Below are 20517 nucleotides of genomic sequence, written 5' to 3'. Positions count from 1 at the left end.
AGGATGAAAATAAAGAAATTGTAGCAGTTGCATAATCACTTGAAGCTAGCCCACTTCTGCGATTTGCTCAAGCACATCAAATAGGGATGTTGAAGCAAACTCTAACTATGTCAACATCCAATGAAAAGGAGGTTACGCAATAGGTAGAACTCAAACCTCTTCCTTCCACTCTCAAGTATGCATTTCTTTATTCAAACTCAACTTATCCTGTGATAATTAATGCTAGTCTAATTGAGCAAGAGGAAGAAAAACTACTGAGGAAACTTAGAACCCATTGGAAGAGTATTGGGTATAAAATAGAGGGCCTAAAAGGGATTAGCTCTTCCATTTATATCCATAGGATACCTATGGAAGAGAATAGTAAACCCACCATAGAGCACCAGAGGAGCCTTAACTCAAACATGAAAAAAGTAGTTAAGAAAGAAATTTTAAAACTATTAGATGTAGGTGTAATTGATAAGTGCATAATTTATTAATTTTACTTCCATCACATTTAATGTTTCTAGTTTGTTTTTATGCATAATTCAGTTGATTAAAGTACATTTATCATTTAGGCATATTTTTAGATAGTTGTTGGAATAATTGTGTTAAATGGAGAAATTTTTAGCATTGGCATTAATTTGACTCTTGCTGTATTTTTCAGGGTTTTGGTAAGTTCCAAAGCATAGAAGTGTGGAAGGAAGCTTAGAAAGGTCAAAGGATTGAGAAGCGTTATTGATACAAAGTACATGGCTCGTGTAAGCACAACCAGAGACCCATGTAACATTCTGCTAGAAGAAATCCAGAGAACCGAGGAAGAAACAAAATACACGAGCTGTGTAACTTGACTCGTGTAAATCCTAGAGACCCGTCTAACTTTCTATGCCAATGCAAGACATACCCATTCAGCTCCAGTAAGTTACACGGCCTTGGGCCGTGTATTGATACACGGGTCGTGTATCCGTCGACAATCAGTTTCCTGATTTTGCTCCAGTTGCAGTTTTTGACAGAGAGAAAGATTCCTAACACCTCAGGGACTCTAAAAACCTAACCCTAGGCCATTTATTATAAATGGAAGAGGCAGCAGCCGATATAGGAGGCCTCCAACACCTTCATTCGAAATATATTCTAGATTTCTTCAATTTTCTTCTTTAATTTTCTGTAAGCCATAAGCATGAGTGGCTAAGTTTTTAATTCAGTTCAAGGGATTCAAGTTGTTTTGCGTGATTTGTGAGACGAGTTTTCGATAATAACCTAAGGAAACAATAGGGTGAATTAAATGATTTATGCTTTATAAATTGTTGTTCAGCTTAATTACTTCCAATTCTTAAAGCAGTTATTAATTTGATGAGTCAATTAATAATTAGAGTCAACAATAGTGCTGGGCTCAAATTGATGAGTATAGGGAAGTTAGGGATTTTACCTCGTTGTTTTTGGTAAATCTACATTACGTATTCAATGAGAGATAATTGTATTCTTTTGTCTATGATCGAATCAATGCATTGGAATGCGAATTACCTTGGACTGAAGTTTGTTTAATTTGAGAGTTTTCAATTTAATTTTAGATCTTAATTTTTTATTTTTGATTTCTTCTTTGAATTGCGAATTACCCCCCCTCCCCCCAACCTTTGTTTCTTTTTCCATTTCACTAGTGCACGAAATTTAATAATTCAGTCTCTAGGGTTCGACTTGGATTTAGCACTTACTATAGAAAATATTTCATAACTGGTAATTTCAGTTAACTTAATTTCTGGTGGATTCGACAGCTATCAAGAATTTTTGCACCGTTGTCGGGGACTGAAATTTATTGGATTTCGTGTTTTTAGTTTTAGGATATTCTGTTATAACTTTTGTTTATGAAGTGTTGCTATTTTTAGGATTTCAAAAAAAAAAAATTATGCTGTTACAATTTATCGGCAGATTTTTTGTTTAATTAGGAGGGCGGCCGATACCTATTTTGAAGGAAATAATGTTCTTATCAAGAACAATTAATCTATAGGATACATTGGCCCCACCTTCTTGAGGCCAAATTCTATCATTTTCTAGGGTTTTGAGGTATTTCTCTGTTTTTACTTTGATTTCTTTTTGTTTATGACAAGAACTTCTAAATCTAGTGAGTTGATCTTTGACCCAGAAGTAGAAAAAACAGCTTAACGGTTGAGAAAATTGGCTAAGTAGGCTAAACAGATTCTGAGTATATCTGAAGGAGTCCAATCTCTAAGGGAGTTAAGTTCGGATTTCGATTTGGATTCAAATTCTGAAAATGAAACCATGGCCTCTAGGACTTTGAAAGAATTGGCTGCTCCTGATCTAAACCAATAGCCTTTGTGTATTCAATACCCTGCTTTAAATGTTGCTTTTGAGTGGAAATCTAGACTAATCCATTTGTTACCTAAGTTTTATGGTCTTGCAGGTGAGGATCCACATAAGTATTTAAAGGAATTTCATGTTGTGTGTTCCAGCATGAAACCTCAAGGAGTTTTAGAGGATCAAATCAAGCTTGGAGTTTTTCCTTTCTCATTGGAAGGCATAGCTAAGGATTGGTTGTATTACCTTCTTTCTGGATCTGTCAACTCATGGAATGGGATGAAGCAGATATTTCTGGAGAAGTATTTTCCTGCTTCTAGTGCTGCCAACATAAGAAAAGAAATTTGTGGCATCCGATAGTACAATGGAGAGAGTTTGTATAAGTATTGGGAGAGATTTAAGAAGTTGTGTACAAGTTGTCCCCATCATCAAATAAGTGAACAGCTCTTGATTTAGTATTTCTATGAGGGACTTCTACCAATGGACCGCAGTATGATAGATGCTGCTAGTGGAGAAGCTTTGGTTGATAAGACACCAAAAGAAGCAAGGAGGCTGATTGCTAACATGGCAGCAAATTCTCAACAGTTTGGAATGAGAATGGATCACACACCTTAGAAGGTTAATGAGGTAAGTACATCTAACCTTGAGAAATAGATTTCTGATTTAACTTCTTTGGTGAGGCAATTGGCTGTAGGGAATATGCAAACTGTTAAGGTATGTGGAATTTGTTCGGGTTCGGGTCATGTTACTGACATGTGTTCTGCATTATAAGAGGATGAATCAATGCAACATGTTAATGTAGTAGGAAATTATGGACACCACAAACAGGTATGATCCCTTTTCCAATACTTATAATGCAGGATGGCGAGATCATCCTAATCTAAGTTGTGGGAATCAACCTGTGCAAAAGTGATACCAGCAGCAATACACAATAGTTTTAATAGGAGACCAAAAATAGCATTCAAAACATAGAGAGGCAGATTGGTCAGTTAGCCTCATTTGTGAGTAACCTTGAAGCTCAAGGTTCTGGAAAGCTTCCATCATAAACAGTCATGAATCCTAGAGAAAATGCGAGTGCTATAGTGTTGTGGAGTGGGAAAGAAGTTGATAACCAGACTCCACATGAGCCAATGAAAAAGAAGAAGCAAAGAGCAAAAGAGTCTGAAGTTCCTGAAATTGAGGTAAACACTGAACCTAAACTAAATAAGGTTAATAATTATGTTCTTCCTCCATTTCCCTGCAGGTTGGCTAAGACTAAGAACGAAGAACAAGAGAAAGAAATTTTGGAGACCTTCATAAAGGTGGAGGTGAATATACCTTTATTTGATGCGATCAAACAAGTTCCCAAGTATGCTAAATTCCTTAAGGAACTATGCACTATAAAGCACAAGTTGAGGAATAATGAGAAGATCAGTGTGGGGGAAAATGTGTCGGCATTAATTCAGCAAAAATTACCCCCTAAGTGTAAGGGTCCAGGTTCATTTTCTATTCGCTGCAGAATAGGTGATTCTAAATTTAAACCTGCAATGGCAGATTTAGGAGCATCTATTAATGTTATGTCAAAGTCAGTTTTCCAAACTTTGAATTTGGGTCCTTTGAAAGAAACCATTGTCATTATTCAGTTAGCTGATCGTTCTAATGCTTACCTATTGTGAGTAGTTGAGGATGTGTTAGTGCAAGTTAGAGAATTGATTTTTCCTGCAAATTTTTACATTCTGGATATGGAGGATAGTGTTTCCACATCAAAGTCAGCTTTGATTTTATTTGGAAGACCTTTCCTAAAAACTGCCAAGACAAAAATTAATGTGGGTGATGGTACCTTAACTATAGAGTTTGATGGAGAGACTGTCAAATTTAATATCTTTGATGCCATAAAGTATCCTACTGATGACCATTATGTTTTTTCTATTAATGTTGTTGGTACATTTGTGCATGATGTTTTTGGGTTAAGCATAGAGGATGAGTTAGAAGTGGTGATTAGTCAAGGAATTCAAGAAATTAGTACTAATGAGCCATTAAGTGTAGAGGTTCAAGATGCAGTAATGGCATTGCAGTCATTACCTCCTGTTCCAAAAAGGTATGGAGTATCAAAGATTGACTAACCTGTATCTCACACAAAATTATTACCTTCTGTGGTGCAGGCACCAATTCTTGAACTCAAGCCTTTACCTGAGCATTTGAAATATGTTTACTTGGGAGACAATGAGACACTTCCAGTTATCATCTCAAGCAATTTGACAAAGATTCAAGAAGAAAGATTGACTAGGGTTCTGAGGGTACACAAGGAAGCAATTGGATGGACAATAGCTGACATCAAAGGTATAAGTCCATCAGTGTGCATGCATAAGATTTTACTAGAGGATGAGGCTAAACCAAGTAGAGAAGCTCAAAGGAGGTTGAACCCACAGATGATGGAGGTTGTTAAGAAGGAGATTTTAAAGCTACTTGATGCAGGAGTTATTTACCCAATTTCAGACAACAAATGGGTAAGTCCAGTCCAGGTAGTGCCAAAAAATCAGGAGTCACTGTGGTAGCAAATCAAGATAATGAACTGGTTCCAATAAGGATTCAGAGTGGATGGCGAATATGCATAGACTACCACAAGCTAAATTCAACAATAAGGAAGGACCACTTCCCACTGCCATTCATTGATCAGATGCTTGAGCGATTAGCAGGTAAGTCTTATTTCTACTTTCTCGATGGCTTTTTTGGATATAATCAAATTGTGATTGCACCAGAGGATTAAGAGAAGACTACCTTCACTTTCCCTTTTGGAACTTTTGCTTTTAGAAGGATACCTTTTGGGCTTTGTAATGCACCTGCCACATTTCGAAGATGCATGATGAGCATATTTTCAGATTACATTGATAATTGCATTGAGGTGTTCATGGATGACTTTACTGTGTATGGTGATTTATTTGATGTATGTTTACATCATTTGACTTCTGTTCTTAAGCGATGCATTGAGAAAAATTTTGTTATGAATTATGAGAAGTGTCCTTTTATGGTGGAACAAGGGATTGTTTTGGGTCATGTTGTCTCTAATAGTGGTATTGAGGTGGATAAGTCTAAAATTGATTTAATTGTGAACTTACCCTACCCCACAACTGTGAGGGAAGTACGCTCTTTTCTTGGTCATGCAAGTTTCTATCGCAGGTTCATTAAGGATTTCTCTAAGATAGCATTGCCTTTGTCTAGACTCTTGCAAAAAGATGTTTCTTTTGAGTTCAGTGAAGAGTGCAAGGAGGCTTTTGACAAATTGAAATCTGAATTGACATAACTCCCATTATCCAAGCTCCTGATTAGACAATACCGTTTGAAAATATGTGTGATACGAATAATTATGCAGTGGGAGCAGTTTTAGGGCAGCGTGTTGGGAAGCTCTTTCATGTGATTTATTATGCATCCAGAACACTCAATTCAGCTCAGCATAATTATTCTACGATTGAAAAAGAGTTTTTAGCTATAGTTTTTGCTTTAGATAAATTTTGGTTATATTTGCTTTGTTCTAAAATAATTATCTTATCTAATCATGCAGCATTGAAGTATCTCTTGGCAAAGAAGGAAGCAAAATCAAGGTTGATTAGATGGATCCTTCTGCTGCAAGAATTTGATCTTCAAATCAAGGATAAGAAAGGAGCTGAGAACCTGGTAGCAGATCATTTGAGTAGGTTAGTAACACAAGAAGAGCAAATTCCTTTGCAGAAATTTTTTCCTAATGAGCAATTATTTAAATTGCAAGGTATGATCCCTTGGTATGCTGATTTGGTGAATTATTTGGTTACTAAGGTTGTGCCTTTTGATTTGAGTAGAGCCAAGAAAGAGAAATTGAAAAGTGAGTCTAAGTATAATGTGTGGGATGACCAGTATCTGTGGAAATTTCGTTCAGATCAAATTATTAGGAGATGTGTTCCTGATAATGAGATTCAATCTATTCTTGCTTTTTATCATGCCTATGCATGTGGAGGTCATTTTGGACCTAAGAGAACAGATAAAAAAATATTAGACTGTGGTTTTTACTAGCCCACTATATTTCATGATTCATATTTAATTTGCAAAAATTGTGAACAATGTCAAAGAATAGGAAGTTTAACCCATAGGAATGAGATGATTCAGAATCCAATACTTGTTTATGAGATTTTTTATGTGTGGGGTATTGATTTTATGGGTCCATTTCCTTCTTCTTTTGGCTTTATTTATATATTAATTGCTGCTGATTATGTTTCGAAATGGGTGAAAACCAAAGCCACCAGGACTGATGATTCTAAAGCTGTTGTAGGTTTTATCAAGTCAAACATTTTTAGCAGGTTTGGAGTTCCTAGAGCTTTGATCGATGACCGGGGCACACATTTTTGTAATAGAACTGTTGAGGCATTGTTGAGGAGATATAGTGTTTTCCATAGAGTATCTACAGCTTATCATCCTCAAACAAGTGGGCAAGCAGAGGTGTCTAACAGAGAGATCAAGTCTATTTTGGAAAAAATAGTGAAGCCAAATAGAAAAAGATTGGAGCCTTAGACTTAATGATGCTTTGTGGGCTTACAGGACTGCTTATAAGACACCTATAGGTATGTCCCCCTGTAGATTGGTATTTGGTAAGTTGTGTCACCTTCCTGTTGAGTTAGAACATAAGGCTTATTGGGCTGTTAGAAATTGTAATTTGGATTTGGATACTGTTAGTGTGGAAAGAAAATTACAATTACAGGAATTAGAGGAAATTCGACTTAAGGCTTATGAGAACTCTAAGATCTATAAAGAAAAGACCAAGGCATTCCATGACAAACTAATTCTAAGGAAGCAGTTTGTGGTTAGACAAAAAGTTTTATTGCATAATTTTATATTGAAGCTAATGCCTGGCAAGTTGCGTTCTCATTGGATTGGACCCTTTGTTGTTACTAACGTGTTTCCTTATGGTGCAGTTGAAATTCAAAGTTTAGAAACTAATAAGGTGTTCAAGGTTAATGGTCATAGACTCAAGCCATTTTATAAGGGGTTTTAGGAGCATACAGTAGAGGAGCTCAAATTGAGTAACCCAATTTATGTGGATTAAGGAGCTTTGCCATGTCGAGCTAACGACGATAAATAAAAGCGCTTCTTGGGAGGCAACCCATGGTTGGCTTGTTAGCCACAATCAGATTCATTTTCTTTCCCTTATTTTATTTTATTTTCTAGCTTTTTTTTTCTTTTCTTTTATATTTGGACTTTACATTGGGGACAATGTAAGTTTTAAGTGTGGCGGAGGAGAAATTTGTTGCTGTAAATTTTTTTTTTAATTAAAAAAAATTGTTCTCATAAGCTTGATTCATGATTCTATATTAACTCTCGGAGAGAAGTGCTTTGTCCTTGAAATGACTTTTCTATTTTAGGTTGAATTTTTGAGATTTTATGCAAGGTAATAATAACTTTAATGATGGATTTTCCCTCTTCTCCATACCATAGAGCAATTTTTTTTTTCTGTATAAATCATTTAGGCTTGATTTAATGGTGAAATGATTAGTTATGTGCGCTTTAAACTAATGTCATGCATATTTCAGAACTTTGTTTAATTTATCAGGGCACTTTATAATATGTAGATGCATAAATTAGGGGAAATAAAAGGCTGAACTTGAAAATTGCTCCGCTATTTTAGTTAAGCAAAGTAACCAGGGGTCTTCATGAACCCCATGTCTATTCTCAGGCTAAAAGCTAGCTAAGATATGAGCAACGTACTTTTCTGAAGGTGACGGTTGAAATAAAAAAAAAAAACTGTGACAAGCGAGAAGTTCCAATTTCAAATAAAAAAAATAAATAAAAAAAGGGCATTTCTATCTCCCCTAAGAATTGCAAAGAGCTATAATTGTTGTGCCTTGATAAATTATCCTTGTGTTTTGGTATGTATTAATTTAAAATTTTATGAAACTTTAATTGTGTGAGTTTAATTGATTTCAACCCTTTTGTTTTATGTTGGAAGATTGCTGATATATTGGTATGGTGTTGATGGAATTTATTGTGATGGTTTTTACCTTGCCTCTTCTTTCAAACTTTTAATCTTTTATTAGAGAATGTTATGATAAGGTGAAGTTAGTGAACTTCTAAGTGGAGTTGATTGAGAGTTTAAGTCATGCTTAAGGACAAGCATAGAATAAGTGTGGGGGAATTTGATAAGTAGATAATTTATTAATTTTACTTCCATCACATTTAGTGTTTCTAGTGTGTTTTTATGCATAATTCTATTGATTAAAGTATATTTATCTTTTAGATATAATTTTAGATAGTTGTTGGAATAATTGTGTTAAATGGAGAAATTTTTAGCATTGGCATTAATTTGACTCTTGCTATATTTTTCAGGGTTTTGGTAAGTTCCAGAGCATAGAAGTGTGGAAGGAAGCTTGGAAAGGTCAAAGGATTGAGAAGCGTTGTTGATACAAAGTACACGGGTCGTGTAAGCACAACCAAAGACCCGTGTAACATTCTACCAGAAGAAATCCAGAGAACCGAGGAAGAAATAAAATACACGGGCCATGTAACTTGACCCGTGTAAATCCTAGAGACCCATGTAACCTTCTGTGCCAATGCAAGACATACCCATTCAGCTCCATTAAGTTACACGGCCTAGTGATACACGGGCCGTGTATCCGTCGACAATCAGTTTCCTGATTTTGCTCCAGTTGCAGTTTTTGACAGAGAGAAAGACTCTTAACACCTCAGGGACTCTAAAAACCTAACCCTAGGCCATTTATTATAAATAGAAGAGGCAGCAGCCGACACAGGAGGCCTCCAACACCTTCATTCGATATACATTCTAGATTTCTTCAATTTTCTTCTTTAATTTTCAATAAGTCATGAACATGAGCGACTAAGTTTTTAATTCAGTTCAAGGGATTCAAGTTCTTTTGCGTGATTTGGGAGACCTGGTTCTTAATTTAATTTATGTTTTTTGAATATCTATTGTTTTTTTATTTCATTGTCTTTGATCTATTGAATGATTTGCTAAAAAGGCCTATTAGTTAATTATTTGATGTGATCAATTGCTAGTTCATCTTCATAATCCGTAATTATTGTGTAAGATTAAACATGAGTAGCAATTAGGTTTTATTGATTATGATCATACTTTTCAATAATAACCTAAGGAAACAATAGGGTGAATTTAATGATTTATGTTTCATAAATTGTTGTTCAGCTTAACTACTTCCTATTCTTAAAGCAGTTATTAATTTGATGAGGATTGCTTAATACCAATTCAGTTAATAATTAGAGTCAACAAGAGTGTTGGGCTCGAATTGATGAGTATAGGGAAGTTAGGGATTTTACCTCGCTGTTTGATAAATCTACGTTAAGTATTCAATAGGAGATAATTGTATTTCTTTTGTCTATGATCAAATCAATGCATTGGAATGCGAATTACCTTGGACTAAAGTTTGTTTAATTTGAGAGTTTCTTATTTAATTTTATATCTTAATTTTTTATTTTTTATTTCTTCTTTGGATTGCGAATTACCCCCCCCCCCCAACCATTGTTTCTTTTTCCTTTACACAAGTGCACAAAATTTAATAATTTAGTCTCTAGGGTTCGACCTGGATTTACCACTTACTATAGAAAAATATTTCATAACTAGTAATTTCAGTTAATTTAATTTCTAGTGGATTCGACAGTCATCAGTAATCTATCCTATCTTTAAGAGTAAATGGGTTAGTCTAGTATATATAGTACCGAAGAAGGGTGGGATGATTATAATTAAAAATGAAAATAATGAGTTAATCCTTTCTAGGATAGTCATCGATTGGCAAATTTGCATTAACTATAGGAATTTGAATAGTGCAGCTAGGAAATACCATTTCCCTCTTCCATTTATTGACCAAATGCTTGAAAGACTAGCCAAGCATTCAAACTTCTATTACTTAGATGGGTACATGGGATTTTTCCAAATTCTAATTCACTCAGAAGACTACCACTTTCACATGCACCTATGGCACTTTTGTATATAGAAGAATGCCTTTTGGCCTATGTAATTCTCTGATACACTTGTATTATATAGATGTTTTTAAGCACAATTGTACAACATTTCATAGCATTTAGATAGGAAATTGCATGCATATTTGATTATTTCATTAGTTTTTGTAAAATTCATTGATGCACTCTAAAATCTATGTTTTCTACATATTTTTAGGTGTTTTGGAGGAAATTCAAGGCATTGGAGTGAAGGAGGAAGCTTGGAAAAACTTAAGGAGCAAGGCAAACTACTGATGCAACTTATACGGGTCGTGTAAAATCAGACTCAGACCCGTGTAACCTTCTTCCTGGTGAAACTTGAAGAAATGTAGAAAAGCCAAAGCACACGGGCCGTTTATCATGGTCCGTGTAACTTTCGGAGACCCGTGTAACTTTCTGGTGCCAAGGATTGAAGGAGCAAGCAGAGCATGCATAGTACACGGGCCGTGTAAGAAGACCCGTGTAAACCTCTAAGATCCATGTAACTTACTGCCTTCCAATCGAAAGAAACCATCTACTCCAGGAACTTACATGCCCCAGGCTGTGTAGTGACACACGGGCCGTGTACTACAATTTAGCAACTTTTCTTAGCTCTCCAACTCCTATTTTGGTGTACCAATTAAACTTCTAATGCCTTTGGAACTCTAAAGCTTAACCCTAGGACACCTAATATAAATATGAGCTAGCAGAAAATAGGAGGGGAGCTTTTTGGAGAGACACACACATAAAGGGGAGAGTTTTGAAAGAAACCTTCCCAAGGAACCCTAGCCATCTTGAAGAAGGATTACATCAATACCAAGGACAGACTTCTCAGCCAAAGTTCCACAAGTTCACAGCTGCAGAATCTCCTTTCGGTTCTTTTGTTCTTAGTTTTTAGATTGGTTTATGTGCTTATACTTTTATTATATTGTGTTTGTGTAACACCCTCACTTTACGTAGTCCGTACGTTTTACTGTTCCGGTGACTAATGGTTGTTCGGATCGTCAGGATGTCTAGAACTACACGTAAATGATAGTGAGGAGACATAAAATGATGAAATAAATGATAAGAAAATACAAGAAAAATTAAGAGAAAATAAAAGAGATGAAATGCAACTAGGTTAAATGAGCCGGAATCGTAGCGATGGGTGACCGTACTGGAAAGTTACTATGTAGACGATTGATTATCCCAGGACCGTAGGGAACCCTAGGAAATATTTTCGAAACTTAATTAAAAGTCTACTGAGGTATAATTGACATTAAAAATGATAAAGAAAATTTAGTGAATCAGTACAGATGAAAATGAAAATTAAAGGAACCGTCGGATCAGGGATTTAATCGGTATTACCGAAAAAGTCCGACTATAACCCGAAGAGGGGCATTTTGGTCATTTGACACCTAGAGTTGACTTTTGACCTAAATGTCCATTAAAAATGAGTAGTATTAAATTTTGAAAATCCCATGACAAATGAAATTACATGTGTAATGTAAATAAGAAAATATAGGGGGATAATTTGAAATAATTAAAACTTTGAATATTATAATAATTAAGTTAATACTTAGTGGAGGTATAAGAAGGCATAAGAAGACAACTCACTCCACTCACTTCTTCTTCTCCATTTTCACTCTCAAATGGCCAGATTGCTCTTCCTCAAATCCTCCATGGAAATTGTTTCATGCAAGCTTCATTTCTCCATTTTCATGCCATAATTCTTATAACTTCCTTCACTAAAGTTGATCCTCACATCTTGAGAAGTATATAGGCATCAAAAAGAAAGGGAAATCTTGAAGTTTTACAAGCTTAAAAAAGTCTTAATTCAAGGTTAGTGCTTAATCTTCCCACCATTCTTCCTTAATCCTTGATTTGAGGTTTAATTGAGTTAGTATTATGAGAAAATTGATGAGTATTTGGGAGACTTGAATACAGCAGCCATGGAAACTAAAAGAGTTTGATTTATTTTTATATGTAAATGATGGGTAATGATGTTGATTAAGTTAATTACATGTACTAGAATTTAATTGCATGTGATATGTACAAATTGGGGGAAATTTGAATTAGGGTTTGATGATAATTTGGAGATTTTGTGTAATTGTTTCAAATTGGCAAATTGGGATTGGATGATGAGACTTTTGTAATGACTTCATTTTTGGCAGCCTTGGAAGCATGAGAGATTGATAATGTCATGTATGTAAAAGGTGAATTGTGAGGTTGATGAATGAGTTATAGGTTGAGGGTTGAAGTTACATGTGATAGAAATTTAATTGAATGTGAATTGTTGGCTTTGATCATTTAAAATAGGGTTCTGAATTAATTAATTGAGACTTGATTGATGTTACGGGAATTTGGATGTTTTGAAATGAATTAGTGATATTAGAAGTGCCATGAATGCCAAAATGATAGTTTGGGAGATGGAGAAATAAAAATTGGAAGTGCAATCTCTTTGTAGGTTGAGTATTTGTTGGAATTAGTATACATTTTGAGCCATAACTGACCTTGTGTGACCCTAATTGGTATGAGGCCAAATGGAAGTAAAAATTGACCCAAAACACTCCAATTTCCATGTAGAAGTCATGTCCCAATTCTACCTAAAAGTGACCTAAAGTTTGACCTAATTCGGATTACCAAATTATGAGCCAAGAATTTTGACCAAATGAACAGTGTTCCTTCATTTGATCATATCTCACTGTAGACAGGTCCAAATGGCTTGAATTTTATACCATTGGAAAGCTTAGACGTAGGGCTACAACTTTTGTGATGGACACAAAGCCCATAAATACCATTAACCAAGATAAATTGCTTGCCCAAATCGGGTTACCAAAACTATCCAGCACCAAAACTACCAGATTTTGCTATACATATGCAATCTGTCCAGCTTTGATAAAAAGACCATATCTTGGTCTATAGAACTCTAAATGATATGAAATTAGTGCCAAAATTTTAATAAGACATTGGCCTATAATAATGGTATTTTGACCAAAACCCATAAATTAAGCGAACTAGGTCAATTAACTTGATTAATTTGGCATACCAATTCTAGAAATAGTATAAAGGACCATTAACTTTAGAATAGTTTCTTAAGCATATCACCCACTAGAAACCGTCAATTGAAATGAGCCATACCATTCTAAAAATCTAAGAAATATATCTTCAACTTTGTTTTAAACACCTTCCTCAAATTATGAAAGTAAGAAGCTCAAATTATAGGTGAAATCTACTAACCTCATTGAGGATCATGTTAGTATAGAACAATTGAGTCCAGTCCAATAAGTTGGCTATAAGTAATTCTAAAAGACTTGAAAAATTGCAACTAAACATTTTGATTGACCATAAGACATAGGGCAACAAATCGTATGAAGAACACTAGGCCTAAATGTTGCTATAACCTATCCAAATAAATTGGTAAAATTTGATACCAAAACTGCATAGTAAGGAAACCAGAAATTCAGAATTGACCTAGTTATGGTTATTTGACCATAACTTGAGTTATACAACTCCAAATTGAGTGATTCAAAAAGAGAATTAAAGAAGACACAATAAGGAACAACTTGATGAAGAGAATTTTATCAAATTCCCACTATAGTTTGGTCCAATGGAATAGTAAATGTTGGCCATGAAATCTGAAAATTTGAAATGACATATAATGAGCCTTGAATTAAGATTGGCAATTAATGCCAACAAGTGTTAAACTCAAACTGTGGGAACATAGTGCAATTAGAACTAACATATCTATTAAGTGTGAAAAATTCAACATTTATGTTTGACTAGTAATATGAATAGTAAACATAATGACATAAAATGCAAGAATTAAATTGCTAGGGGAAAATTAAGATATGAAATTTGAAATCTATGAAATGTTCATGGATTACTTGGAATAGCAATGGTAATTCACCTAAATGACTTAATAAATCACATGAATGTGTGAATGGGACATTAGTCCTCATCATCAGAGAAAAAAAATGCTGAGTACAATTGTACTTCAGAACAATTGATTTGAATTGTGATCATTATGATGATATAATGAATGTACAAATTAAGAGGAATGCAATAAATATATATAATTGTGATTTAGGAATCTATGTTCCCACTAGGAACAGAATCAATTGTTATAAATTGTAATTGAACTTATAATTAAATAATGATATTTTAATACATATTAATGTTTAATGGTACTTATGTGCCCATGTATTGCCTAGACACGTGTCAGATTGGATAGATTGGCATGCCAATAGAGTATTGTTTGAGCAGTACTGCGTAAGGCTTTATTCCTATATTTAAGGCCTTATGCCTGTATTTATGGCTTTATGCCCACATTTATGGCTTGAATGCCCAATTATCTGTTTATCTGTTATCATAGCTTTTTAGCGATATTGATTCCATACGTCGTTGACGTTCTGTATCTGTTAGCATGGCTTTTAGCCATATTGATTGACCCACTCATCCAGTTTAGTCAGCTTATCACAGGTTACTTGGGCAGTAAAATTCATTGAAATAAATTAGATTAGCTCTAAGAATTTGATTAATAAAAGGACCTAAAATGAACTAGATTAGTTCTAAAAATTTTAAGTATTATGAAATGTTCTAAGGCAACCTAGAAAGTATTGAGGAAGTGATAAAAAGATTAGCAGAATAATTATAACTTAAATAAATATTACAAGTGTGACTTACATAATAATATAAGTGTAGACTTAATATTTATATTATTTTTTATATTGGGTATTATTACTGTAAGTTTATGAACTAAGCACCTCCAAAGAAGAATATTGTAGGATAATGGATGGTTAGTATTAGAAATTTCAAACGAAATTAAATTAATTATAAATCTTAATAATTTGAATTATGTTTTATTTCTACCTTTATTTGTATATTATTCCTTTGTTATATTATTGCACCACTAAGAAGCAATGCTTAGCGCGATGGATTTGTTTCCTCGCGCAAGTACTAAAGATAAAACCCAATGAACATTTGACTGGGATTTTTGGAGTCCAGATCTGCAGAAGTGTCAGAAGTGCTCTTGATTGTCACCTCCTCAGCAATGCCTGTAGATAAGGCTCACATTAAGCATATTATGTATTTTGTGCATTATAATTATTTCTTTTGTTGTAATGTAAATTAGCAAATTGTAATTAATTTGTATATCATGCACATGATGAACTTATATAATTAGTTGGCAAATTATGTAAATTAATGAAATTTAAGAATTTTGATATATGAGTTGAGCAACATAAAAATGTATGAAATTGAATGTGAGATGACATTTGAAATCATTTGATCATGATGAACATGAATGACATTGAGCTGAGAATATTATGAATATATGAAATTGAGTTTTGAAATTTTGAGAATTGTGTTGAGACTGTTGAGATTGAGTTGTAAAAATATATCAGAATTGTTCTTTTACAGGTTAAAAGAACTGTATTTTTTCAATTTTAGCCGGCACTCTGCTGAATTTTCAGTAAAAATTTTCAGAATACCAAATTAATCAGATTTTAATAAAAAGCGTAAATGGCCTAAACCTTACCTAGAGATTTTTGAATAAACAAATCAAGAACTGAAGTGAAATAAAATAAGATAAAATAAGGTGCTTTGACACACTGTGTGACATGTCTTGCTCGGCTACACTATAGACGAGTGAGGGGTGTTACATTTAGTGGTATCAGAACACGGTTTAGGTGTTCCTAGGCATAGATAAGTAGAAAGAGATAGTGTGCATAACATGTATTGCATTCATAAGAATCGAGGTAACACTAATTCAGATCTGTTTATTTTTGGTTATTCTAGGATAAGATATGGACTCAGAGTCACAGAGGGTAGTAGAGAAAGAAGTAGAAAGCCGTAATCCGGCTGGGAGTGATATTGGAGACAGGGGAGATCTTGCTTCACTAGTGCTAGTGCGGTCTGCACAACCCCAACAAGCCTTATTAGTATAGATGACTGAGTTCTTCCGACAGATAACTAGGGTAATTCCACCACCACAGCCTCAGTAGAAGTCACCTTTGGGAAGAATCAGAAAGTATGGGGCTGTAGATTTCAAGGGTAAGAAGGAAAATAATTCTTCAGCTGCTGCATATTGGTTAGAAAGGACTGAAAGAGTCCTGCAGCAATTACATTGCACACCATAATAGAGTTTGGAGTGTGCAGTTTCACTGCTATAAGAAACTGCCTATCGATGGTGGGATGCTATAACTAAAATAGTGCCGCCAGCTAAGGTGACTTGGGATTTCTTTTTGATAGAATTCAGAAAGGAATATATTAGCTGTGCTCATAAAAAGGAACAGAATAGGAGTGGCGACCAGCAAAAGAGGGTATTTGGACAATCTAGTAATAGGAGGCCTAGAGAATCATTAAGTCAGACATCTGATCAGAGTAAGAGACAAAGGCCCAGACCCATATCTAGAAGGGGTCAACCAGAGACACCAGTAGTGAGCACACCAGGACTAACAATGAAAAGTTCTACCCCAAGAAAATGTGGCCATTGTAAAAAGTGGCATAAAGGTGAATGTAGGGGGTTGACTAGAGCTTGTTACAGATGTGGGGCTATGGACCATTATCTAAAAGATTGTCCTAAGAGAAATTTATCACAGACACAGACAGAGAAACTACCTTCCACTGCACAGAGTGATAGCAGTTTGGAGGGATTTGAGGCAACTGAGAGTATTGTGAAGCCTACAATTGAGACAATAGAAGGACCAGATGCAAGTGTAACATTACCTGCAAAAGCTACCCAAGCCAGAGAGGAGTAAGATGCTCCAGATATAAATTTGAGGCAAAGTATTTATTCTTTATGATATTAAAGACATATGCATTATTATATATGTACTACATTATATGTGAAGAGAGGAGTTTAAATGGATAAATCTGAATGAAATATTCTGGTTATTAACCATTTAGACCACAGTATGATAGGATTCGAGTGGATTTTAAGAAGATAGTAATCATAGTTGAATGAAAGCCACTTAAGAATGTTAAGTTGAGTGGAATAGTAAAAGTTAAGTTAGCCCTAAGAAGTGAAGTCGAGAAGGATAAGATGTTAGAAAATCTAGTCCATGAGGATATATCGTAGTGACTATGTAATGATCCAGATGTTTATACCATAAGCTGCAGATTACAGTACCGACATGGAATTATTATATAGAGCTACGTGTTTCCTCGTGGTACACCAAGATGAGGATGTTTGTAAGCGGTCTTTGCTTGCGTACAGTTACGCCAGAAATAGAGTATTATTACTGCAAATAAATGTGGAAATTCTAGTTAGAAATTTAAAACTTTAGAACTAGCATATCGAAAGGTCACAATTGTTGTCACACCCTACTCCTCGTAAGATGTAACATGTTCCCGTAGTACACCTAATGAATTACCGTACTTCACCTACCGGTAACCCATTAAATATACTACAAGAGATTTTAAAACAATTTTCGTTCATTATGGAATTGTTGGGTAAATTTTTTTTTTTCAATTATTAAAAACCTTTATTTAAAGTCCAAACACAAATCAAATTTTTGGATATTTAAAATCTCCGCAATTTTTACAAAAATTTCGGCAGAGTGCCGTCTGTATTTTGAGAAAACAGTTCTTCAAAATCTGAAAATAAAAACACTTCCAATATATTACTCAATCACAACTTCATTTGCAACCACCAAACTTCAAATCAACAACCCTGGCAACATTTCAACTCAAAATCCAAATTTCAAATCAAAAATTAATAACTCAAAACATTTCATAAACTCATGCACATTGCATTTTAAATATTTAATTTACATTCACTATTTAATTTACAAACACAAAATCTCAAAAATAATATTATTACAATTTTATCTCAGATAATGCTCAAACTACAGAGATACATATGCATACTATCATATTTACATCAAACTAAACTACCAAATATAGACAATACCTGCATGCAATTTCTTCAACCGTGCTCCTCTCGATCAGAGCTCACTCTACTGCTGTATCCTTTTCTCTATCTGCGACAGCAAGTTAAAGCTATCGCTGAGTATAAAGATACTCAGTGGTGCACAATAAAACGTAAAATGTATAATTTAAAACATTCATGAAGAATTCATAATTCAAATATTTCACAATCATATTTCAAATTTTCAAATCACATTTATAACAAATCATAATTTTTAAAGCTTAACACAACACAACTTTGATCACATTATTCAATAAAGATAGTGTTGCCAATCAACAACACAACTTAGGCCATGACACAAAATTTCCGAACATGCCATGTGTACATCACGACAAGGAAAACACCCTCACTAATCAAAATCAATGAGGGAGGTGGCTAACTAGCTAATGAGTACTCATCCAAACTCGCCCCTGAGACCGGGAAGCCAGAGAGGGAGGAAACTGATCAAATATCAAACTCACCCCACAAGTGGATGAGGAACATATTAATATTGCCATGCCAAGTGCGAATTAAAACAATTTAAATCAAGTTATTCAAATATTTTATGTGAAACACAATCAATTTCTAAAGTTAAATTTTCATTCACAAGTGGCAACACCGTAGTACTTAAAACCCATAATTAACACAAAAATTTCACAATGCAGAAAATTAAACAAGCTTCATTTCAAATCTCCATTGTAAAATAGGTAGCACAATATTCTCAAAATTCATAATAAAATAAACATATTCACAATGTATGACAAATCAATTTTCATTGTGAAGACTATAATTTATAAATTTTTGTGCACAAACCTGATGCGAGTCACCTATCGGCCTTGACTCAGTTTCTCGGGTTCTTTCTCGGTGTTCTTTTCCACTGAAACACACAGTTTTACAGTGTTTCAATATCATAACTTAGCATAAATCCAATAATTAATTCATAAATACTTAATTCTAGCCCAAATATGCTTAAACTAACGTTCTTGGAAATTTTCATTTCGGAGTTACTATTTATTATACTATTCAAGTCAAATTGTTGACTTTCTAAGGCTTAATAGGTAGGGAAATTCCAACTTCGCCCACATACCACATTTTGGTCACCAAACTTGTTGGTTTTGGTTGTTTACTCAAATTCTAAGTCTTTTAGGCAAATTTGGTAAATTTCAGTTTTAGAGTCCTAAGTTACACTGTTCCATTGGTCACTTTATTGTTGGAATTCGGCAAAACTTTCTCCATAGAAAATGTTCCCCATTGTCTTAAGTTTATTCTCCTTCTTGAATCACCCCAATTGGAGTTTTGTAGCTCAAGTTATAGCTAAAATATAATTACTGTTCACGTGTACTATTCATGCTCCAGATTTTTGTTATGGCAGATTATCGATCCAAATTCGTTCAGCAATTTGATCAAGTTACGTCCATAATTTGGTCTAATTTTCTTGATACAAAATGTTCTACTATGTCTTAGGTTTCCATCGGCTCAAGAATCACCTAAATCGGAGTTTTCTAGAGAGAGTTATAGCCATTGAAACTTTACTGTTCATATGGCAAATCTGCAGTTCTGCAGATTCAGTGACCCAACTTTGCTCAGTGATTTGATTGGGTTAATGGCATAATTAGGGTTTGTATCCTTCATAAAAGTTTTAGGTCTATATCTCATCTAACTACTGGTAAAATTTCAGGTCATTTTGACTTGCCTAGCTTGAGTTATGACCAAACGAATAAACATTGTTCATTTGGTCAGTTTATACAGGGACAGACTGAGATTTTTTAACTTTGGTCAATTTGTTCACTAGGTTTTGGTCACTTTTTGGACATACTTCCTAAATGAAAAATGTGTCATTTAGTGTCTATTTTCATTCCCAATTGATCCCATACCAATTGGACTTGTAAAATTTCATTTTTGGTCCTTCAAAGTTGACTTGGTCATGCTGCCAGCAGCTTGACCACATTGAGTCCGAATTTGACATTAACTCCAACCATTCCAACACACTTCATTTGGTCACAAATGACCATTTCTCACTTCAAATCAGGTCAAAGACATTATTTACAAGTTTTTCACATTTTTGGTCTCTAAACCCTAAGTGTCCAAACCCTAACCACACTAAATTGTTGCATTTAATCACATTTAAGCATTTCAATCTTACTACCACTTTCATACAAGCTTACTAACACATTTAATTCATTCAAAACACATCATATTCTCATACATCCATGGCTGGCTGAAATTCCCTTTGGTCCTCTACAAATGTTTTCTTTTGATTTTAAATAAATTTCTAGGTTACTCAAACCACAACATAACCAATAAACTAAAATTTTCAATTTAGATTGCTTACCTCACTTGAAATTCCTCTTCCTCAATTCTCTTCTTTTTTTTTTTTCTTTCCTTTTCTTGCT

At 34.3% G+C, this 20517-nt stretch overlaps 1 non-coding gene across 1 annotated transcript; it reads right to left on the bottom strand.

The window, feature by feature from the left end:
* Positions 1 to 2613: 2613 nt before the first annotated feature.
* LOC131175623 (small nucleolar RNA R71) lies at positions 2614 to 2720 on the bottom strand. The gene has a single exon (XR_009145818.1). It is a non-coding gene; the product is annotated as a small nucleolar RNA R71 (small nucleolar RNA).
* Between the last annotated feature and the right edge of the window lie 17797 nt (positions 2721 to 20517).

The sequence above is a fragment of the Hevea brasiliensis genome, chromosome 17 (genome assembly GCF_030052815.1).
Source record: "Hevea brasiliensis isolate MT/VB/25A 57/8 chromosome 17, ASM3005281v1, whole genome shotgun sequence".
Taxonomy (NCBI): domain Eukaryota; kingdom Viridiplantae; phylum Streptophyta; class Magnoliopsida; order Malpighiales; family Euphorbiaceae; genus Hevea; species Hevea brasiliensis.
This window is presented reverse-complemented; position numbering and strand designations above follow the sequence as displayed.